At 34.7% G+C, this 24926-nt stretch overlaps 1 protein-coding gene across 3 annotated transcripts in view; it reads left to right on the plus strand.

Moving 5' to 3' along the window:
• Nucleotides 1-24440, plus strand: part of PARPBP (PARP1 binding protein) — a 149008-nt gene extending 124568 nt beyond the window's left edge. The window contains exons 16-20 of one of the 3 annotated variants that reach the window (XR_009617016.3): nucleotides 7357-7403; nucleotides 15619-15641; nucleotides 16514-16579; nucleotides 19713-19775; nucleotides 24391-24440. The gene's annotated coding sequence lies outside the window, so the exon portion shown is untranslated. Of the gene's footprint in view, nucleotides 1-5063; nucleotides 5090-7356; nucleotides 7404-15618; nucleotides 15642-16513; nucleotides 16580-19712; nucleotides 19776-24390 lie in introns of those variants that run through there. The other 2 variants (XR_009617017.3, XR_009617018.3) reach the window with 2 other exon arrangements.
• The last annotated feature ends 486 nt before the right edge of the window (nucleotides 24441-24926 follow it).

Genomic DNA, 24926 nt, shown 5'->3' on the forward strand with positions numbered 1-24926 from the left:
TTCATGAGGGATATGGGTTTATAATCTTGTTTTTGCAAGATTTTTGTCTAGTTTTGGTATTAGGATTATCTTAGTCTCATACAATGAATTGAGAAAATTTTCAAATGTGTCCTTTCTAGGGTCCCACCTGAATGCTTGGGTATTCAGCCAAGTCTCTTCATTGGGCTTATCAAAACACAAACATCTCTCAGTATTGTGATAGCTTTGGAATCTGCATTAGTCTCACGGCCCTTGAATAGTTCCCTATAAGACCTCTTGGAATCTTGCTCTGTGCATGCATAACTTAGTGTTTATCCAGAGACTAAAAGGGATCTCTATGCAGATATATGGAGCTATTATTCTATACAACTGTGGTGCCTTTCCTCACAAATTTCACTTTGATTTCTCTACTCAGCAAGGTTTCTGCTCCCTATTTGTGATCCACTGTCTGTGCTGCTATTTGTAAGATGCTTCCAGGCAGAAGCATACCACTTACTTCATTATAGCAAAAATTATATATCTAGACACGTCGAATTTGAGATTTCTATTAGGTAGCCAGATAGCAAAGTATGGTAGACTATTGAATGCATGAATTTGCAATTCATGGATAAGGCCCTTGAATGGATAAGGTCCTTGGAAGTCCTTTCCTCCAAGTTTCTCCTTCTGCTTTTTGGTTTGCTTCTGTTTTTCTGTTTAGGGTAATAGGCTTTCCTCAATTGTCTCTTGATCTTGGTGATTCCATCTTATTTAAGAGCTAAGAGGCTCTGTTTCTGTGTGTCCATGGGTTTTAAATGATGTGCTTCATGGTTGGGAGATAGAAGTGGGCCATTTCTTTGGAAGAAAGATGCACATTCATATATGCATATATTAAACACACATGCACATATTTTTTCAGTGAGTCAATTTCTCCAGAGCAAAGTTCTTTAATCCATTACCTAAGAGTTGTAAAATCCTGACTACCAGTATTCTGAGAAGCAAGTTAAAAGTGGGGGCTCCCAATATCAAATATCATCATTTGGTATGTTCTCTCCAATATTACCCCCTCTTTTTTTAAAAAATATGAATCTTACCCAAATTCTCAATGAGCCAGGATCAAATCCTGGATTTGGTTTAGTATGCAAGAGAAGAAAGCCTTCAACATTCTGCCAAGGTTGGGGAAGAGTAGTCACCCACCTGATAGCATGAGCTGGTGGTCCAGGAATCCTACTGCTGCTTCTTTGGACTTTTCAGTCAGTTGCCCATATTTAAGTCCACCTATACACTCTCTTTCTGGGATACCTGAGGATTCAAATTACTGAGGTTGTTTTGGATGCTGCAGCTCGAATCACTTTGGTTCTGGGTTTCCTTCGTGGCCAATTTGCTTTCAGCTTTCTCTGGGCTGCTAGTCAGTTCTACTTGTGCATCTGCTTTCTTGTTTCCAAATTTGTGTGGCTTTCATATCCTTTGCTATTTTCTTTATACCTATGAGTTCCTATCTTAAATTCCTTTTAAGTTATTTTAGTGAGGTTTCAGGAGAGGTTGAGTTAATATTAACACTAACTTCTATTTTCTCTCTTTAATTATAAATTGACTAGCCTCTCTCTCTTTCCCTCTCTCTCTCTCTCTCTCTGCCTTTTCCTCCCTCACTCTCTTCCCTTTTGTCTCAATTTCTGTTTTAATATCTCTTTCTCTCTCTCTTAATTCAGAGCTCTTTCAACCCTTGGCATATCTTTTTCAGCACAGAAAATGTTTTTCTTATTATATCATTGATTGTAGTGCTTTTATTTTATTTTATTTTATTTTATTTTTTAGTGTTAATTTATGTTTGAGACAGAAGAGAGACAGAGCATGGGGCGGGGGGGGGGGGGGGTGGCAGAGAGAGAGGGAGACACAGAATCCGAATCAGGCTCCAGGCTCTGAGCTGTCAGCACAGAACCTGACACCGGGCTCGAACTCACGGGCCGCCAGATCATGATCTGAGCGAAGTCAGATACTTAACTGAGCCACCCAGGCACTCCTGCATTTTGTTTTTTGTAGCCACTTTCTTTAAGATCTAACCCTGGGATTATCCTCTATGTAAATCAGATCTGACCTCCCCAAGCAGAGCCAATCTCTTCATTCTCTGTATTTCTGTAGCACTTTGAATAATCTTCTGTCATAGCACTCATCACAGTGTTTTGTCAAGTAAGTTTTTTTTTTTTTTTTTTGTATTCCTCCTCTGACTGTAAATTCCTTGAGGCATATTTTATGCAGTCAGTATATGTCACGGTAATGAGCATGTGAAACAGTGTGACCTAGAGGGGTTTCTGATAAGATGAAGAGGCACAGACAAGAAATGAAAATCGGTTTTCAGATATAGAATTATTAGACTAAGCTATAATATAAACCAAGATCCAGAGATCTAGCGTTGCATAGAAATGTTCATTACAGCCTTGCTTATCATGATAAGAAATGGTGAACATCAATGAGGGAATGTTAAGAACACCATCATATATTCTTTTGGTGATTATCTTTGTTACAATAAAAGAAAATTTAGAAGAATTCACACAAAAAGTTATGTGATAGAGTGTTAAGTTTAAAAAGCAAAATACAGGGGCGCCTGGGTGGCTCAGTTGGTTAAGTGTCTGACTTTGGCTCAGGTCGTGATCTCACAGTTCGTGAGTTGGAGCCCCTTGTCAGGCTCTGTGCTGACAGCTCAGAGCCTGGAGCCTGCTTCAGATTCGGTGTCTCCCTCTCTCTCTGCCCCTTACCCACTCATGATTGCTTGTGAGTGCTCTCTCTCTCTGTCTCTCGAAAATAAATAAAACATAAAAAAATTAAAAAGCAAAATACAAAATTTTATATGTTGTATGTTAAAAAAAACCTATACACAGAAAAATATACTGGTTGTCTTCAGGTAGTAAAAATAAGGGTGGTTTTTTTATATTATCCAGTGTTTTAATAAAAAAAAATATGTACTGTTTTTACAGTAAAAAAAAGAAATTTTAAAAAAATCATGAAAATGGGAAAATTTGTTACAGCAAGTTGAGGACTTTCTAAGTCACAATCTAAGGTTTATTGAGAGGGAGGGCAGGAAGAGGCATGAAAAAGAGGATTCAGAAGCATTTATCAGTGGTCAATGAGTGGAAGGCATTAACTGAGTAAAAAGGACATGTGCATTGTGTTGTGAGGAAAAACCAGTAAATGACATTAGATGAGAAAGCAGTCCTGTAAACTGAATACCAATGAATTTTTTGAATCATTCCATTTTAAACTGAGCCTCAAAATCCTTCCTGCTGCTTACTGCCTCTTTTAAGACGGGGCGGGGGGGCATGGTTTAACATGAGACCTGTTAGTTTGGGTAGCATTGAATGAAGTTATTGGGTATTGGGCACAATTGAGGATGGATGGATGGGGATTTTGTGTGTTTCTGTATTGATAAAAGAATTTAGTGACTGTTTTATGTAATATGTTGGGTGGTGGTCAGGGAAGGGAGTTTCTCTAGGATTTCTACCTTGGCTCATATGCTTACCATGATAATAATAATAATAATAATAATAATAATAAAGCTTATTAACAATTACCTACCAGATTTGAAAGTTTTGTCTTGTATTCCTCCTCTGACTGTCAAATTCTTTTATAGTGCTTATATTTGATGTATAGGAGAGGATAATTATGTATCCAGTTTCACAGAAACAGTATTTTTTGCCTAAATCATATGTATTGACTATATTGATAGACCCAAATTTGCCTAAGAAAAGTGTGTTTTGCCTAACTCTGTAGTTTTTGCCTTGGTCTGTTAGCATCTCTTGACCTTTTTAGTTCCATGGGCCCTTTTGGCCATCTGATAAAGATTATAATAAGATATATTGAATTATAAAGATAACATTCTGTACAGTTATCAAAATATTAAATTTATAGAATAGTCATATATGTACTTCTTTATTAATACATTAAATTATAAAACAAGTCATTTAAAATATAGCTAAGTTAGTTTTATTTATTAAAGACATTATAAAGAGTTTGCTGCTTAACTTATATGAGAACATTAAGTTCTAGGGCAGACTCTGACTTACCTCTTTCGATGATCAACCGATAATTATAGGTAGGGAGTCCTGGAAAGCAATATGGGTCTGTGTCCCCTATGTGAGAACATGCACCTTTATTTATTTATTTTTTTAATGTTTATTTATTTCTGAGACAGAGAGAGTCAGAGCATGAGTGGGAGAGGGGCAGAGAGAGAGGGAGACACAGAATCAGAAGCAGGCTCCAGGCTCTGAGCTGTCAGCACAGAGCCTGATGTGGGGCTCGAACTCCCAAACTGAGATCATGACCTGAGCCGAAGTCGGTCGCTCAACCGACTGAGCCACGCAGGCGCCCCGAGAACACGCACCTTTCAAGTGGGAACATTTGAGGATACAGTGGACAAGTGACTATGGTATGCACAATAGTTATTCAATAGGTGGTTATCCATGTTGCATCCTGAGTATTACTTAGGCAGGAAGATGGCAACAAGTTAGCTATCACCATAATTTTGAAGTAGTGATACACGTAAACGCTGTTTTTAGGTATCTGTAGTAACTATAATGATATATAAAAATGTTTGTGATTTGTTTTGGTGACAAGGCTATAGATGCTGCTGATACTGCTGTGATTTGTTGCCTATATTTATACTCAAGGGAAAAGCCAAGTCAGAGTCTAGTGAGGAAGAAAAGATATAATTTTTTCACCCACCCATGGTCATGAAACTCTCAAATTCTACCCTTGAATCCAAGGTTAAGCATGTTTGCCTTAGATTCTTTATCCTAGTCTCACTCATGACCCTAAACTATATTAGTCATGGATTTTTAGACAGTAACATTGGAGCCGATCTTCATTCTTTCTCTGCCATAGTGCTTTAGTTTAATTGGTATTGAATCTTGAAGGTGTTTTTGGCAAAAGTGTTTGATTCTAGATGGTGAAATCTGAGAAGAGTGAACTAGGCCACAAACCATGGAGCCTGTTTGTTTTCAGATCTAAAAAATGACTTGCTCTAAGAACAAACTTGCCCTGCTTTTCTTTAGGACTTGAGAAAGGTTGAGCCCATTTTTGCTTTCATGTTGAACCTTTTTCTTTGTCAACCACAGGAAGAGATCTGAATCAGAGACATGTGGTGTGATGTCTGGCCCCCAGAGGTATAGTTAAACCAACAGAGCTATCTTGCAAAGCATAGCCTGAATTTATGGTTTTAATCAAAGCAATGAGTCTGGATTTGTTTACGTGTGTGTGTGTGTGTGTGTGTGTGTGTGTGTGTGTGTGTGTGTATTAATAGAGATAGTGTGTATGGGGAAAAAGAATCTTTATTTCTGCTCTAGGTTTAGATCCAGTCAGAAAGCTGTAGTGAACCCTAATCCTGTAACCTATACTGAGTTTTCCAAATGTATAAATTTAAGGTATGTATATTTGAGCTATGTATAGTATCAACCATGTTAATGGAAAATAGTTTTACTATGTTAGATCTAGTATTTCTCCCAGATACTATGGCTTTGAAGCCATTCTTCTAATTTAAAATTATAAAATTGAGCACATTGTCCACAAGTGAACACATTGTACCTAATTCTCTATGTGCACTCTTCCTGGGGTTTGGAAAAATAACAACGACTCTTATTTTGTGTCGGATTCTCAATGGAGAACAGGGAATAGGGACTTAAGGTTTGAGTTTGAAAGTTCTCCGGTTCCACTTTTGTTACACAGATAAGTCCTCATAGGCAGTGCAAAATGGGTACTAGAAAAAAGACTGCTTTTAAGAGGAATCATTTTAAACGGTGGCAAAAAATTTAAGATAAGTAGTGAAAAAGCTTTAATTAGAGCATTAGTTTGAAAAAGAAATACAGTCCCTAAAACAAATTTATTTTATTTAGCTTTTGTCTATGCATTGATTTAAAATAAGAAATGAATCAAATGTTGTAATTTGGCATGCATTTTCTGAAAAATGGTATGATAGCAGGATATGACATTTTTATCTTCTATTTTTTTTAGTGCAATCACATAGTCTTTTTTTTTTTTTTGCAAAAATTTTCAAGAGCTTCCCTACTTTTCCCAACAACTTTATTTCTTACTTTTATATTCAAATTATTCTCTTTTAGGAATCTACTTTGTTTTTTCATTTTGCAAGACCTGAATTTCCCTTTTTGATATATTTGCTTTGTGCTGTCAAATGTTAAGGAGTCTGAATTTCCTTGAGGGTAGATGTTAGTGTATTTATTACATGGGAAGGGATGTTGAGTGGTAACAAATTTTATAGGTGGCTAGTTCTTCAGTGAAGAATTTCAGGTTATAAATATCATTGCCCTATACATCCACCTAACTGGGTAGAGGGGCACTCATTTCCCAATTCCCCTTTTAAATATTAATTAATGAAGACACTTGAAGAAATAAGAAGTTAAGGTAATACTAATACCCTGGCTTATCAGCCAAAGATTTGGCCTATACCAGAAGGAATTTCTAATAATCAAATTGTGGAAAGGCTCTGAGGAAGGAAACTGGGATTGAGCTGGTAAATGCTGGAATACATCTACCCATTTCCATGATGTCATCTACCTTGGAGACAGGGAGCTTTCACTGACCAGGGGGGTAAAAGTGAGTAAAAGAGTATCTTGTGTATTCTGTCTTTATATCTTTTCCAAAACCACCCAAGGCATTAGCTCTTTTTATCTTGAACTCCCTGTAATCTCTCTCTCTCTCAAATAGTATTTTCAAAGTTCATTTGGAGGTGAAAATTTGCTCTAATGCATTCTGTTGTGCAATGGACAATCAGAGGTGTTTTGTGAGTAGACATGTGAAGAATGTAAGAATAATGATTATATATAACAATACTACTCTTACAACTGATAACAATAGTGGCTAGCATTGAACACATACTATACAGTAGGCACTCACTAAGGAACTTACCAGGTCTTTACAACAACCCTATGAGATAGGTTGCTGTTATTATTTCCATCTTACTAATGAGGAGACTGATAACACAGACAGGTTTAGTGACTTGCCCATAGACACATAGCCAATAGGCAGGAGGTCAGAATTTGAACCTAGGTATTTGACTTCAGGGTCCATAGCATAACCACTGTCTTGCTGGCTCCCTGCAGAAAGAAAGGGCAGAAACCAGAATGGTTATGAGAGCAGATTAAGTTAGAGCGGTGTTACATATTTGGATTTCCCCAGATCAATAAGAATACTAAAGGCACTGGATATTTCAAAGTCTGTCATCACTTAAAAAAAAAAAACAAAACAAAAACAAACCTAGTGTAAAGAGCATGTGGCTTGCAGCCAGAGTGCTTGGTTCCAATCCCTGTCCTACCAATTTAGATGTCTCCCATTGTTTTTAGTGTGGGTTAATATTCAGTGTTGAACTAGTAACTTATGCTTTTTTTTCCTCTTTAGAATTGCTGCTGTTAAGAAGAGAGTTGGTCCTGAGATCCTTTCCCCAGGTAAGTGATGTAACATGGTAGAAAAAGGCATGTGTTCTAAAAGCCTAAGACTTAGGTAAAGTTAAGAAGATTCAGAATATAGACAAAATGTTTCTGAGAAACAATATGAGAAAGAATGTGGATGCTTCTTGTTTTTCCAGACAAGGAAAGGATTCCTCAGGGCTGACAGGAATGAGGTTCTATGGAGAGGTATTGATGAAAGCAGGGGGCTTAGGGGTCCCAGAGAAAGGGTTCCTGCTCCCTGGACATCTGGGGAGGTGCCAGACCTTAGCGAAGTTGGGGATGGGATGGGAGCTGACTTAGATACCATGTCCTTCATATCCAAGAAGATAAAGCCGTGCTAGCCTCACAGAGGGTCATATTCTTTAACATGGCATGGAAACAGGAAGAAAAAGAATCCTGTTCTATTCTCAGCATGGTATGGAAGAAGCAAAGAGAACTGTAGATTCTGAAGCAACCATTTAGACAGGAAAAGAGGACAGCTTCTCGTTAAGCTCTGTGGACTGATGACTGAAGAGCTATTGGGATAGTGGATGTCTCAGTGGACATCTGTGTAAAGAGGCGATCTCAGCCCTAGATCTGCTCTATTCCCTCCCTCACAATCAACATCAGCTCCCCAGAACTTAGACACAACTCCACAGAAGAGAAAAGTAGCTGCAGTTCCAGACTAATAAAATTCAATTGCTATCCCAATAACATTTATGTGCTTGTATTTATCCGGGTTCGTGCTTTAAGATCCCCAGATACTATACTGCTTAGTCTCTAACGTTTTCCTTTGTTTTTTTTGTGGCTAATTCTTTAGCTGATCCTCTAAAATTTATATTTTACCCAAATTGCCCAATTTATCAAGCACTTACATGTACTTACATATTCTTCCCTCCCCCAAATTTTAATTAACTTCAAAGCAGGTAATATGTGTACTTGGTAAAAAATTCAAAAGGTATCAGCTAGTGTACAATGGGACGTAAGTCTCCCTCCTACCCTTACTCCTCAGTCCTACCACTGCTGTCAGTTTTTCATGTTTTTTAGGATGTCATGTGTACCTGTTATCATATGTTTATACAGTCTAAAAACAGGCCCACAATCATATTTTACACACTGCTCTGTACCTTGCCTTTTCCATGTAACAAGATGTCTTGGATATTATTCCACAGTTGTATTTGGCATTCCATTCTAGAGATGCATCATGATTTATCTGAGCAATTGGTGGGAATTTAGGTTGTTTCCAGATTTTTGCTATTAAGAATAGTGGTATGAGGCATTTGTTTGTACATACTTCTTTGCATCTTATTTGAATACTAGAAGTAGGACATAGGAATGACAATATGTGCATTTAAAATTTTAACAGACAATAAACAAAATAAAATAAAATAAAATAAAATAAAATAAAATAAAATAAAATAAAAATTTTGTTAGACACTGTTTGGTGGTTCTCATTGGAATTATACCGTGTGAAGTCCCATGGTAATCCCATGAAATCCCACCTAATATATAAGTGCCTGTCTCTCCTTTTATCAAACTTAAATTTTTTTTCTCGCTTGACAAGTGAAAATTAGTATCTCATTGTAGTTTATTATTTTATTATTTTATTTTAAAAATTAATTTGTATTTTCTTCTGTACTCTTTTTCTTTTATCTGCTCAAGCCCTTTGCTCACTTTTCTTGTTGATTTTTATGTTTTATGTGTTCATAAAATACATTATACATCTTATGAAGTTAGCCCTTTATAATATGTTTTGTGAATGTTTTCTTCCAGTTTATTGTTTGTACTTTGATTTTGTTTATTTCTTTAGTTGATTTAGACTTTTTATTCATATATAGTTTAATTCATCAATCTTTTATGGTTTTAGTCAGACTCTTCCCACTCAAGAGATTTTCTTTTTAAACCTCATGCTTTCTTTCAGTACCTTTTTCTTTTTTTCTTTTTCTGTTTAAATCTTTCTCATTGAGGAACTTATTGTAAAGGGAAAAAACCAGAATGTTAATTGCTGTGTTTATGAGATTCCATTTATAACTTTGACTTTAAATTAAGTTCCTGATGACTCATGTGCAATGGAATAAGATTCTACTTTGTACCTTCAAAATCATGTTTAAATTGCTTGTTTAATTTACTTGCAAAAATAAGTTCTGCAAGAAAAAAAGTCTTCAATATACTTTTCAAGACTCCTAAAAAAGCCATCCACTCTGGGTGAGTTAATTGTAACAAGATTGGAGTGGAGAGAAGGTCAGGGGGAGTGTCTAACTATTGTAAACTTAGAGAGCAAATTCAAACCATGACAAACCTGGTTTACAGTTTGATGTGAACAAAGACAATTCTCTAGGGCCAACATTCTAAAACAAGAATTTATATTCTCAACATTCTAAGTCAACAGTCCTTGAAATTATTAAGACAAGCCTTTGAATATTATAGGAAAACTGTCTTATTCTGTAAACTTAGGTAGAAATTTGACTTTAAGATAACATGATACAGAATAAGTATAGTTTTAATTTAAATTTTATGGTAACTGATATATAAATATTATGTGAACTCCTTCATTATCTAGCTAGAACAAAGAGTAATGGCTAGCCCAATGCTTCGCATTTTTAAAAGCACTCATGTCCCAACTAAAAGTTTCACATTAAATAATGTTGAAATGCATTGTTATCATTACAACTCTTCCTCTAACCAAGGCTGAGTCAAAGACCTTGGGCACAGAATAATATCCTTTAACTTATATGAATACTAGACTTAAGCTGTATGATGTCGCAAAAGATTGCACTTTGAATTTAACTCAGTTGAAAACTATGTTGCAATAATATCCTTTTTTCAGGCTTACTGATATTTATTATTCTTAAACTTTAAAAAATTTAATTTTTAATTACACAACAAAATGAATGCATTCAGTTTTGAAAACTTTAAATATAATAGATAAAGCTAAGATCCTTTTTGTAGAGACTCCTTTACCTGTTTTCTTCTCTTCCAAAAAATCCCAGCCTCAGACTGTTATGAGTTTGGTGCTTATGTTTGCAGTTGTGTTACTTTGTTATTGAGTGATATACTTTTTAGATCTATTCACATTGAAACATTTAGATCTTGTTAGTTTCTTTCCATTGTTACACAATATTCCATCAAATGGAATATTGCATATTTATTCACATTACTCTATTGATGAACATGTATTTTTCTTTCAGTTTTTCATTATTATGAATGACATTGCAATTAATATGCTTGTAAATGTCTCCTTATGTTCCAGTGATGATTTTTTTAAGGAAAAAGTTCTAACATAGGATTTTTGGGGTTATGAGGTATGAGCATTTTGAGTTAATATACTGTCAAATTATCCTCCAAAGTGGCTGTATTCATTCCTGCTTCTACCAGTAGTGTATAAGAATACTGATTGATTGCCCCCAAATCTTTTCAACACTTGATTTTGTCAAACATTTAAAATTATTGCTAATTTGGTGAATGTGAACTAGTATCTCATTATTTTAATTTGTATTTCACTGATTACTACTGAGTTGATTACCTTTTCATATATACATTGACCATTCAAGTTTCTTCCTCTGTGAATTACCTGTTCATCTCCTTTGCTCATTTTTCTTTTGCCCTGCTTTTCTTTTGTCTTTTTTCTTTCTTCTTCTTCTTTTTTTTAATCGTTTAAAAATTTTTAAATGTTTTATTGTTTAATTTTGAGAGAGAGAAACAAAGTGCAAGTGGAAGAGGGGCAGAGAGAGAGGGACACACAGAATCCAAAGCAGGCTCCAGGCTCTGGGCTTTCAGCACAGAACCCTATGTGGGGCTCACACTCAAGAAACTTGAGATCATGACCTGAGCCAAAGTCGGATGCTTAACCTACTGAGCCACCCAGGCTCCCCTGGGCTGCTTTTCAGTGTAAATTTTCAAATTCTTATAGGATTGTTAGAATTCTTTATATTTTTCCAGTTATTAATTTTACATTATTTAGGTTGCAAACTATTTTATCCATGCCTATTGATTATTGCAGTTTCTTTTGAATATGTGGATTGGTATCTTTCATCATCTCTGGAAAATTATCATTTATCTCTTCAAATATTGTCTTTGTTACACAACTCTTTTCTACTTTTCCTATCAAATTAATCTTTGACCTTCTCTATCTTCTTTTGTTTTTTCACTCATATTTTTTTTATTTGCTGTATTTTTCTTTCTCTCTATGCTACATTTTGGGTGACTTATTATGGTCTGTTTTCCAGTTTAGTAATTCTCTCTTTTGCTTTGTTCAGTCTGTTGCTAAAAACATCTAATTCAGTTTTTAAAATTAGATAGTCTATTTCATTTTTTTTTCATATCTTGTAGGTTGCATTATATAATTTCTACTTCCTTTCAGATATTTTTAATCTTGACCTTATTTCTTTAACCTTTGCAAGCTTGTTTGTTATATAATCTGTGTCTGATTATTCCAATATGTGACATTTTTGTGGATCTCTTTTTGCTGGCTGTTTGTGTTTCTGTTCTCACTCATGGTATCGTGTTGCCTTGTGGGCTTGCTTATTTTTGATTATATACTACCAATTGTCCTTGAAAAATTATTTGTGAGGACTCCCTAGGGCATAGGGTAATGTTTTCTCCTCTAGTTAAGATTTGCATTTATGCCTGTCAGATTCCCAGAGGCATAAACAGTGCAGAACCACTTTAAACTAAATTTACAGCTTGTGGTTTCCTGGACCACCCCATTGATGTAAGTTAGGGCTGAAAATCTATGCAAGAGATCGTTTGTGGTTACCATTTTTAAGAAGCAGGTTTTTCTTATTCTATTTTCCCCCCTCTGTTTTGCTCAGCATGAAATCCCACCCTCCTCAAGTTCCCTGCATGTGGGTTGTGGTTAGGAAGGTGCATTTACTTACTTCAGAGTTTTATTTAATGTGCTTATCTCATCTATGGTTCCTCACAGCTGGTGATGTCTGGACTTTGACTCATGTACTCCATGCCTCTTTGTGTTATCTAAATTGCAGCCCATCTTATCTGGATCAGCAGATGTCCTCGGGAGGGAAAAAGTAGCTTTGTGGCTATTTATTTTCTAGATATTTACTTTCTTCTAGAGTTTGCCTTGGCATTTCATCCTATCCTTTGAATTGTTTGATGGTTTTAAGAAAATGATTTTAGCAATTAGAATTGGTATGAATAAACTACCTTCCATTTCTGAAATTGGACGTTGTAGGAAATCTTTTAAATTTACCTAATTGCTCACAGAATTCTCTCTTTTTCCTTAAAATTTAAAAATATCACCAGGATGTTTTAAGGTGACAACTTCTGAAAGTTAATTCTTCCTGGTACAAAGTAACTCATTTTGTTTTACTGATTTTCAGGGTTTTTCTTTCCCCAGGGAAATAAAATCTTCATTTTACTGTATCTTTATTTATCACTGTTGTTTCATTTCTTCCAATCATTGCTTTAGAAACTGAGTCCCTCATGTCTATCATTTTCATTTTTTGGTTCCTTTATATTGTAGGACAGTTTCTCAAGCTTGTCTACCACATAAGTGATTTTCCTCCCTGTAGTGTTGTTACTATTTTAATTTCTACTTCTAGTCATGTATAAGATATTTATGACATTATTTACTTCTTTATAGCTTTAAATTTTTTTTGCACTTTTCTTTTGCCTTAATATTTAGTTATTTTTGAGTCATGTTTCTTTACATAAATGATGATTTTTGTAACTTTATTGGGTATTATGTCCTAGTATAAATCTTTTATAAAAATAGTTTTATCTTTATTTTTTTTATGTTTATTTATTTGTTTTGAGAGAGAGAGAGAGCAGGGGAGGGGTAGAAAGAGAGGGAGAGAGAGCAACCCAAGCAGACTCCACACTGTCAGCTCAGAGTCCTATGTGGGGCTCAGTCTTAACAACTGTGAGATCATGACCTGAGCTGAAATCAAGAGTCAGACACTTAACTGACTGAGTCACCCAGGAGCCCCAGTTTTATCTTGATTATTAATCACAGTATTTGTATCTTTCCTTGTTGAAGAATCTTTGTTTTGGTCTATTGTGATTTTATTTATTCATTTTCAAAAGTTTTTATCATCATTTTAAAAAACTGAGATAACAATGACATTTAAATGGTGAATTCCATTGAAAAGAGTTAACCAAGGAAATTAAATGTAAGCATCTACCATACAATAAAAGGTAAAACAGTTGAACTGTAACATTTAATCATGTAAACAGGGGCACCTGGGTAGCTAGCTCAGTTGGTTAAGCGTCAGACTCTTGACCTTGGCTCAGGTCATGATCTCATGGTTTTTGGGATGGAGCACGGTGTCAGGCTCTGTGTTGGCAGCATGGAACCTGCTTGAGATTCCTTCTCTCAACCTCTTTCTCTGCCCCTCCCCTGCTCATGCTCTCCACCCACCCCCCAAATAAATAAACATCAAAAAATTTAAACATGCAAACAATTATTTTTTTAACATAAAGGTAAGGAAGAAGATACTTAAGTTTTATTTATACACAGGCATTTTTAGTAGTATATAAATGTGAGAAATCATCTGGGTTTCAAAAGAAGATAGAAGTGGAAATTTCTAAGGTAAACCTTAGGAATGTGAATGCTTAGATGTTTTCTGTTCCTCTAATTCCTTCTTATTTATTAAAAGAAGTAGAGAAATGAGTATAAATGAGCATTGAGACAACTTGTGGATATACCTGTTGACACCACTTGTAAGAAATATTTGTTCTGGGGACGCCTGGTTGGTTCAATTTGTTGAATGTCCGACACTGGGTTTTTGCTCAGGTCATGATTCCAGGATCGTGGGATTGAGCTCTGAGTCAGGCTCTATGCTGGTTGTGGAGCCTGCTTAAGATTCTGTCTCTCTCCCTCTGTCCCTCTGCCCTGCTTGCGTGTGCTCTCTCTCTTTCTCAAAAAACAAAACAAAAGGTAAATTTATTCTGAAAGTCCTTGTCCAGTCAGTAGAAAAATACATTCAGAAAACCATTTTAGAACTCAAGTGCAAAGTTTCTATTCTGGAGAAGCTCAGAGTCTAGTGGGGACTGATCGGTACAAACATTAAATAAATATTTACAATGTGATATTCTCTCTCTCTTTTCCCCTCCCCAACCAGTAGATGTAAAAATGATTTATACAAATGATACATATAATTATAATAGTATAATATAATAATTATATACTTGTATATATAATTTATTTGTATATATCATATACCTTGGGATATACAGGGAAAATGAAGCATCTGTGTATACAAACCGAAGTTGGCAACAAAGATAACATTTGTGTGAAATATTTTACCCTTTTAGTTTCCTCTGGAACCCAGAAGCCATTGGATTCCTGAAATTTTAAACATGAACTCAGATATGCCAATAATTGCATATCAAATGCCCACTAGTAGCTAAGCGTCTGCTATACAATAGCATACAAAAATCTGGAAGGTGATAAAAATGGTGCAAATAGGTTCCCCATTTCTTTTCCAAGAAAAACCTCCTAATGGGCTGTTGATGATCTAATCAGGTCAAGTGCTCTCTGAGTTGCCCTCTTTATACAGAGTCAGCAAGCATAACATTTTGTTAACCTATTGACACAGAGGAAATTTGTTTTCCATCTGACCTTTTACAGTAACTACTCAAAATTACTTTCTCTTCAACTAACAAAGTTAATGAATAAATTATCCAGCTGTAACACTTATAGACAGGAGCATTTACAATTTTTATTTTTATTCCTGATCATTTGGTTTTTGCTTTAGCCATTGCTTTTTTCCCTAGGAAAAAGTTTTAATTTTTACTGAAAATTTGCAGCTGTGATTTAGAGAGTAATACTCTTGAACTGTTTGAAACCAATCACATATTCACAAAGTAATTTGTTACTTTGCAGATATTACAATTATAGATGTTGAAATGGTCCTGCAATAATTTTATGATGCATAGAAATGCTATTAAGAATTTGTAACCATTTGTATAAGATAGAATAAAAGTTTGACTTTGGGCTACATATAAACAAAGGGCTTCCTAAGGAAATAGTTATTAAAAATACATGGGGCATTTTAAACCTGAGAATAAACTCTTTTCCAAAATGGAAAAATAAATTATGGGTCTTTGCTCTCATTCTTTATTAAATCTCAATTCTCAAAATTCACCAAAGTTTTGTTAAATGTATGCATTCAAATTACTAACGTTTTTTTTAAAAAATGATAACACTTAATTTTGAATTGTTCTCAAGTCTAGCCTTTTAACTGTTTCCAACTGACCTTTCCCTAAATAGGTCCAAATTGGAAGTTTACTCTGGTAAATTTGTTTTTAATGATTTACTATATTCATTATAGCTACAAAGATGGGCATCCAATTCAGTTCCAAAGGTAAGCCTGCCTTCAGTTGTTGGACAAATTTTAAATACTTCTTAGAGAATGAGATTATATATATTTTCTCTGCAGACTATTCTAACATTTACTGTCCTATGAATATTATTTAAGCATCATTAGATCCACTTACCTCTCACAATTTTCAGAGAAGAATTCAAGCTTGCTCATATTTCATTTATCATGAATAAGAACACAGACAGTTATTTTAACATTTTCCATTAGCATAAACATATAGCAATATTATTTTACACTTGTTAGAAAATTTCTATAGACTTGAAAGATCCAACAGCATTTTGGATTATCATCAGCAAATGGCCATTGGTTGGTTTTTTTTTTTTTTTTTCTTGTTTTTTTTTTTTGGGGGGGGGGGGAAGCTGTTCCTGGTCACTAAAAAGAGTATTGTTTTAATACAGTTTTTATTATTTTTTAATTTTTTAATTGTGGTTAAAACACCACAACTCATTAACCTACATTTGGAAAATCACACATTATAAAACAGCAGCATTTCTTTCAGATGAATATGCAAAGTGGGTTTTTATTCTTGCTGTGTTTGATTATCTACCTTGAACAGTCTTATAATAGAACTAGTCAAAACATTATTAAATATTCTTATAATGGGGAAGTAACTCCTTTATGAAACAGAAAGTAATATTTAAGTGATAACAACTTTTGTTATTAAGTACTTTTACGTTTTTTCCCTAAATTTTAATTTAATTTTGGGGATGGTGAGTAAAGTCTCCTTTAATTATTTACAGACCCAAGCACCCAACAGTCATAATATCTCTGTTTCTTTTAAAGCAGAAAAACATAGGCCTTGCATGGAAACTCTTAAGAAATGTCAAAGAGCTGGGTCCTGTTGAAAAGGTTAGTAGTTATAGAAAAATATTTCAAAAACATAAATGCGGCAGTTTTAAACATGGTTTAGTGCCCAGAATAACTTGTCAGGTTTTTTTTTTTTTTTCATTTTTAACATAAATATCAACTGCCAGTGTGTAATTGAGTCACAAACACATTTGAATTCAGGAATTTTTATACTAAAATATTTCTCTGTGAACAAGTCCCATCTCACCAAACAGAGAGATTTTGTTACTGTTTGTGTATTTTAAAAGCAAGAAAGCCTTGTATTACACAGTACTCCATTGGGTATTTTATATATCTGTGTACTTTTTTATTCCATTCCCCCTCTCATTTTTGTGTTCCTCAAAATATCTAGGACAGCATTTTTGCATGCTTGCATATACTTACGAATATAGCTTAGTGGTTAAAAACTTGGGTTCTGTAGCTAGACTTCCTGGGTTCAAATCTTGTTCTGCAACCTTCAGCTGTTACCTTTGCAATTCACTCAAAGCTCCCATACCTCAGTTTTTTCATCTATAAACAAGAGTTACATTAAATGTTTGTGAATTAAGTGAAATAACACACATAAAGCACTTAAAATAGTGACTGGCACATAGTAAATTCTTAATAAGTGTTAGCTATTATTTTTAACAAGAATTTATCAAGCACCTATTACACCAATATTGTGCTATAAATGCTGTAGGTACCACAATGAACCAGACAGGCATATTTATTACTCAGGTAATACACAGGTCATCATAATACAGTACAAAAACTACTATGATGGAATTGTGTAGGGTGCTGCAGTTGCTTAATGGAAGACACCTTACCCAGACTAAAAAAATCAGTAAAGTTTTTTTGGACCAAATTATGTCTAAGCCAGAGAGCTGAAGGATGGGTAGGAGCTGCCATGTGATAGTGAATGGGTTAGAGGAATAGAGTTTCAAGTGGACAGATTATCCAGAGGACCCATTATGAGAAAGTCACACAAGGGAAAAAGAGCATGGCACTTCTAAGGCCTTAAGGAGGCTTAGTTAAATATACTATACAGTTTGGGGTGGGGGTGGTGCACAAAGTCACTTAATTCTGAATACAGGTCATCGAATCACGTAAGTCATCAAACAGACATAAGAGGAGAGTGTCATGTTCTGATTTTAGTTTTTTAAAGATCCTTCTTTATATATATTTAAATATATTTATATTTAATCATTTATATATTTAATGCATAAATATATATATTTAAGATATATATTTATAATTTTCTCCCTCAAAAATAAAATAAAACGTTAAAAAAACAACAACTACAAACTTCCCTCTGAGCACTGCTTTAGCTGCCTCTTATAAGTTTTTGTATGTTGTGTCTTCATTCTCAAGATATTTTATAATGTTGGGGATTACTATATACATTTGTAATTTATCAGATTCCATCTTTGATCCATAGGTTGGTGTTTAATGTCCATGTATTTATGAAGTTTGTGTTTCCAAATTTTCTACTGTTATTGATTTCTCATTTTATTTTATTGTGATCAGAGAACATATTTTGCATTATTTCTGTCATCTTAAATGTACTGAGTTTTGTTTTATGGCCTGGTATATGACCTCCTGGAGAATGTTCTTTGTGCATTTGAGAAGATTGTGTATTTTGCTGCTGGTGCGTAGTGTGGTCTATATGCCTATTATGTAGCTGGTTTACAGTGTTGTTCAAGTCTCCTATATCCTTGTGGCTTTTCTGTCTAGTTGCTCTATCCACAATTGAAAGTTGAGTATTGAAGTTTTCAACTATTATTGTTGAATTGTCTACTTTTGCCCTCACTTCTGTCAGTTTTTGTTTCATGTATTTTGGTGCTCTGTTGTTAGGTCATATATGTTTATAATGGATGTTTTTTCCTTATTGATTGATTTATTATAAAATGTTTTCATTCATTTCTGGTAACATTTTTTATTTTAAGATCTATTTGTATTGCTACTTTAACTTTCTTGTGGTTGCTTTTTGCATTATTTCTTTATCCATATTTTTACTTTGAGTTTGTTCGTATTTTGAGTTTGAAGTATATGTCCTCTAGACAGCATATATCAGATCTCATTTTTTATCTAGTCTGACAATCTCTGCCTTTTAATCAGATTATTTAAACCATTCAAATGTAATGTTATCATTGATATAGTTGGAATTATGTCTGCCATTTTACTTTTTGTTTTCTATGTGTCTCATGTCTTTTTTGTTCTTCTATCCCTCTTTTACTGCTTTCTTTGGTATTAAGTGAATATTTTCCAATGTAGCATTTTATTTTCTTTAATGATTTTTTTCACTGTACTTTTTGAGTTATTTCCTTAGTGATTGCTCTAGGGATTACTATATATGTTATAATTTATCAGAATCAGCTTGAGATTTATACTAACTTAATTACAGTGAAATATAGAAATGTTATTTCTCTATACCTCTATTTCCTGCCTTCCTTTTATGTGGCATTATTGTTATGCATATTACATCTATAAATGTTACAAACCCAGCAACACATTGTTATAATTATTGCTCTATATACTTTTATGTTTTTTAAAGAAGCTGAGAAAAGAAACAACAGCAAGTATATATACTCTCATGTAAGAGAGAACAAGTACATTTTTGTGTAGTATATATATATATATATAAAGTTTATATATATATATCTCAATATATTTTACATATCAATTTTATAGATCAATAAAAAGGCTACTATAACAAAAGATATATATATGTATATATATAAATATGTATATATATATAAATATATGTATATATAAAAATATATATGTGTATATATATATAAATATATATATGTATATATAAAAATATATATGTATATATATAAATATATATATGTATGTATATGTATATATATCTTGTGTAGCCTTTTTATTGATCATTTCTGGTTCTCTTCATTTGTTTCCATGGATCTGAGTTACCACTGGGCATCATTTCCTTAGCCAAATACCACTGTACTCCCACTCATCTCCTTTGTTCTGTTATTGGGAAATCTATTACATTTCCATGTGTTATAGGCTCAACAATACATTGTACACATGTTGTTTTTAAAACCAGTTAAGAGAAGAATGGAGAAGAAATATGCTGTCTTTTATAATTACAGAGTTAGCTTTACTGGTGCTTTTTGTTTTTTTCATATAGATTGGGATAATTGTCAGGAGCCACTTGCTTACAGCCTGCATTTCTTTTAGTACTTCTTATAAGGTGGGTCTGCTAGCAAATAACAAATACAAAATTCTGTTTTTATTTATTGAGAAATGTCTTTATTTTGCCTTATTTTTGTTTAATATGATACTTTGTTGATAGTTTGTTTTCCATGTGCACTTTGAATATGTTATCCCCCTGCTTTCTAGCCTCAATAGATTCTGCTGAGAAGTTAGGTATGAATCTTACTGTAGTTCCCTTGCAAGTGATGAGTTATTTTTCATTTGCTGCTTTCAAAATTTTCTCTTAATTTTTGACTTTCAGCATTTCTACCAGTATGTATATGTTTGTGGATCTTTTTGTATTTATCCCACTTGGAGTTCATTGAACTTCTTGAACGTGTAGATCAATGTTTTCAATAAACTTGGGACTTTTTCAGCTACTATTTTTTTCAATATTTTTTTCTGCTTTTCTTTCTCTTTTGTTTTTTGAATTCTTCTGTTACATTTGTTTTGGTTTGTTCAATGGTGTTCCATATTTCTCTGAGGCTGTGTTTGTTTTTTCCATCCTCTCTCTATGTTCTTTGAATTGCAAAATCACTATTAATCTTTCTTTACATTTACTGATTCTTTCTTCCAATTCAAATCCTCTATTAAGCCCCTTTGATGAAATTTTTATTTTATTTATTGTGCTTTTCAAGACCAGAATTTTCATTTAAAAATAACTTGTATCTCCTTATTGATAGTTTCTCTTTGTTATGACAATGTTACCATGCCTTCCTTTACTTTGTAATCATAGTAATTAGCATTTTGAAAATATTTATAATGGTTATTTGGGTTCTTTTTTTTTTCAGGGTATGAGTCATTCCTGTTTCTTTGCTTATCTCATTTGTATGTGTGTGTGTGTGTGTGTGTGTGTGTGTGTGTAAACTGAATATTTTAGATAATTTATTGTAACAATTCTGAGTACTAGTTCCCACCCTCTAGAGCTTATTATTATTTGCTTATTTGTTTATTGACTGACTGTATTATTTTAGTGAAGTCTGTTTCTTCCCCTGCAGTTTGAAGCCTCTGATGTTGTGTGCTCGCTTCGGCAGCACATATACTAAAATTGAAGCCTCTGATGTTGCTCCTTATGGGGGAAACTTGGGTATGCCCACACTTCCTTGGGAAGACAACAGATGTGGCAGGGGTTTCTTTGTCTTTGTAAATTTCTCTGGTCACAGCCAGCTGTTAAGCTCTACTAATTGCTACCTGATTGCTCTATTGCTTTTGACAATGCCTTGGGACACAGATTGCCTTACAAACTGATCCAATAAAATTTGGTCTTTTTTGAAAGAATAGTTTCTGAGGTCAGTGTTTGATATATCTCCTGACACCATGAAGGACCCTCCCAGTTGTCTCTTTTCCTGTTTCTCTTCAGCAAACCCATCCCACTTATAATTTAACCTGTATCTTCAGTGAATATCAATTTCATCCCAGTTGTCTTTCACTACACCTTGATTGTTTTTGAGTATCTTTAGGCTTGAACTTCTTCATCCTCTGTTGAAAATGAAGTCAGTTCCTCTGGGGAGAGATTATGAGTCTGCTGTCTTATAGTCTGCTTCTCCCTTTGGGCAAAATCTCAGAGACACAGGTTTAGACCTGTGGCCAGGAACAATGGCACGTTACTCTGAGTGACACTCCCACTTTAGGAGCTAAGCACTTAGTGGGGAGGGGCTGCAGCCCCAGGTCTCCTTGACTTTCCTCTTCTGGTGTGGGACCTCCACATTAAAAGCTAGGGAAAGGGCAACTGGGGTCCCAGTATTCTCAGTGGTCTTGAGGTAAAAACCTCCATGTCATGAATGGGGCCTGGACAGAAGAAGGGAGACCCCAGCTCTTAATCAGAGTTTGGAAAAGGTGGCAGATCTTTTATCTTCAAGGAGACATATCTATTTTCTGGCCTCAGAATCAAGGTAGAGTAGGCAGGACTGGTCTATAAAGTGAATAAGCTCTCTGGGGGAGGGGAGGTTCTTAGACTCAGGAAGTGGGATCTCTAGAGGACAGGTACTAAACTTTCTGCTAATCTGGGTAACTGTGTCTTAGTGTTACACTGGAGCTTCTATCTAGGATGACCAAGACTATCCCACTCTCTTCCTCCAATAGGTACCTCTCTTTTAATAATCACAAGTAGATTATTGTTCACATCCCAAACTTGGAAGGGCAATGCCAGTTGTAAAAGGTTGCTCTATCCTCTTGATTTTCATAATTTCCTACCTGCTTACTACTAGCACCCTTGTATCTTAAGCTGGAAGACTGGCTGATATGCGTATCTCCTTACCTATTTTCTAGTTTATTTCTATCTTTTATTTCATGCGGATTCTGATTGTGTTAAAATGAAATTCCTTGTCCTATTAGGTTGTCTCATTAAAAGATGTGGAGTTCAGAACTGCCATCCCATAGAGCTCTTCCCATCTATCCCTAGTCCCTATTGAATAACACTGCAGAAAACGGTAGCAGTACTAATTGGGGAGGGAGTAAAACATGCCAGGTCGCCTTGGAAAGCAACTCTGAGTCAACCAAGACTCTCCAACTCAAGCTTCGGAGGGTAAAAACCTGGCTGGGTAGATGGGTTTGTTTTAGTATATTTTTGTTCACATGCTTCCGTAATTGTTTATAGATTTTACTTGCCATTTGGTTGGTAGAATTTTTCATACAATTCAGATCAGAGATGAATAGTGCTTGTTTCTAGTGATATTGAAATTTTGCATTCCTCATTGGATTTTCATTAGTGTGTCTATGGTAGGGGAAGGGTGTGAAAAAAATTAGAGATTGCTAGTTTTCTACCATAATGACTATACAGTCTATATTTGGTTACTCTTTTAAGGCAGAGATGATAATATTCCGCCCAAATTCTCAGGAGTATTTTTTGTTAAGTTTTTACTGTTTATTTATGTTTGAGAGAGGGAGAGAGAGATAGAGAGACAGAGACAGAGAGAGAGAGACAGAGAGAGAGAGACAGAGAGAGACAGAGAGTGAGCAGGGGAGGGACAGAGAGAGGGGGAGACAGAATCTGAAGCAGGCTCCTGGCTCTGAGCTGTCAGCACAGAGCCTGACGTGGGGCTTGAACTCACGGACCATGAGATCATGACCTGAGCTGAAGTGGGATACTTAACTGACTGAACCTCCCAGGTGCCCCTCAGGAGTCTTATAGTTGGGTTGGGTCATGTGGCTAATTATGGGTAGAAATGACATGTGTCACTTCTGAGAAATGAATGTCAGAAGAGGCCTCGTGAAAATCTCCAACTCGCTTATCTTTTCCCTGTTGAGCAAGAAGGCCATATGATAGAGTCTCCATTATATAATGGATTCCTGGAACAAAGGCCCCTTTGACCCAAGTGATGGGAGCTCCCTTTCATGTAGTGTGGGTCATAATAAAGTGTTTTTGTTTTTGTACAAGCCAATGAGACTTTTGGGGTAGTGTGTTACTGCAGTAACTTTTTCTGAGTAAAATGTCTTCATTTAAAAACTTAGTTTCCATCAAGAAGTTGATGGCAAAATAAAAATCCAGATGGCCTGGTGACTTTACATTCAAAATTAAATATGTTGGATGTCTTTATTAATTGAAGAAATGAATGGAGATGGCAGACAGTTTATTCTTAATGGGACAGGATAGTGGTTTCTAAACATGATCCCTGCTGTATGCTAGCCTTCTTTTTTAACAAATAGTTAAATAGTAGTGAGGTAAGTATGTTTATCAGAGTTTATTCTCCCAAGTATACAAGGGCATCTTGGCTTAAAATCATAGGATTCTTTTACTTGAAAATGTTTGAGTTATTCCTTTAACTTTACTGTCTAGTGGTTATTATTTATTGACATCTCCCTATTATGTCTAGTCAGTGTGTAATGAGAGATTGCATGGATAATCACAGGTATTAACCAAAATCTTTTTGCTCGTCTCTCCATTTTTTTTTTTTTCATTTACATTTTGGTGTTTATTCTGCTTTTAGCACCTCAACCAGAAGACTGGAAGAGAAAAGAGAGGAAATTAAACTCTTTTCCTATATACTAATAGACTAATAGTTCTGATTTTTAAAGGGTACCTCAGGGTGTTGTTTCATATATTTATGACTTTCAGGAATATGTGTTTGTGTGTGTGTGTGTGTGTGTGAGAGAGAGAGAGAGAGAGAGAGAGAGAGAGAGAATGGATTAAATGTTAGTTTTAAAGGTATCCAAATTCTCTGATTCTAGAAATTTAGGGTTGCCTGTATATGCATCAGAGTTGTGGTCCTTTACTGACTGAAAATTTCCTGCATATTAACAGAAAATTCTTTATTTTCAAGTGGCATATTGACTTTCTGTGCTAATTTAAGACAACTTGAAAATGTTGCTAGAGGAATATCTTTTCTAAGACAAATTAAATGTGTAAGTTTACACCTGTGGCAAATAAAATACAATTACTTTTTTCTTTTGAACTTAGTTATAATCAACTTTAAATATATTAGGCACCTGCCCCCCTTTTTTTTAAATAAAAATTCATTCTTTTCAGTATGTGGTTTAAATGATGGAAGTATAGCTGTTTCTCAGCAATTCCTTCAAAACTTGGGGCTTCTGTATTTAAAGGGATTCTAGAGGTCAATCCAGGGATTATGGTATAGACAGTATCCCTATACTAATTCAGGATTTTTCTTATTCAGTGAGACATGTTTTCTGAGATGGAAGATGGAAGATTCCATGTAATAAAGGTGAATATAAAATTTTATTCATTTATCTTTAAAAAGTCTATGGAAAAAGTTTATCTGTGAAAGGTATAAAATGAATTCAATGAAAAAAAAAGAACTTGAATGGATGAATCTCAATAGCATAATGTTGAATGAAACAGGAATATAGAGATTATGGTTCCATTTATAAAATATTTTTATTATTATTACTTTTAATGCTTATTTATTTTTGAGAGAGAGAGAGACAGAGTGTGAGCAGAGGAGGGGCAGAGAGGGAGGGAGACACAAAAGCTGAAGCAGGCTCCAGGCTCTGACCTGTCAGCACAGAGCCATGCGGGGCTAAAACCCACAAACTGTAAGTTCATGATCTGAGCTGAAGTCTGGTGCTTAACTGACTGAGCCACCCAGGCGCCCCTATAAAATATTTTTTGAAACAAAATTGGACAATATATCATTTAGTGATACATGGTTGGTAAAAGAATGATGAGAAAAACACGGAAATAATGAACACA

This window comes from Panthera onca, chromosome B4, assembly GCF_046562875.1.
Source record: "Panthera onca isolate mPanOnc1 chromosome B4, mPanOnc1 haplotype 2, whole genome shotgun sequence".
Taxonomy (NCBI): domain Eukaryota; kingdom Metazoa; phylum Chordata; class Mammalia; order Carnivora; family Felidae; genus Panthera; species Panthera onca.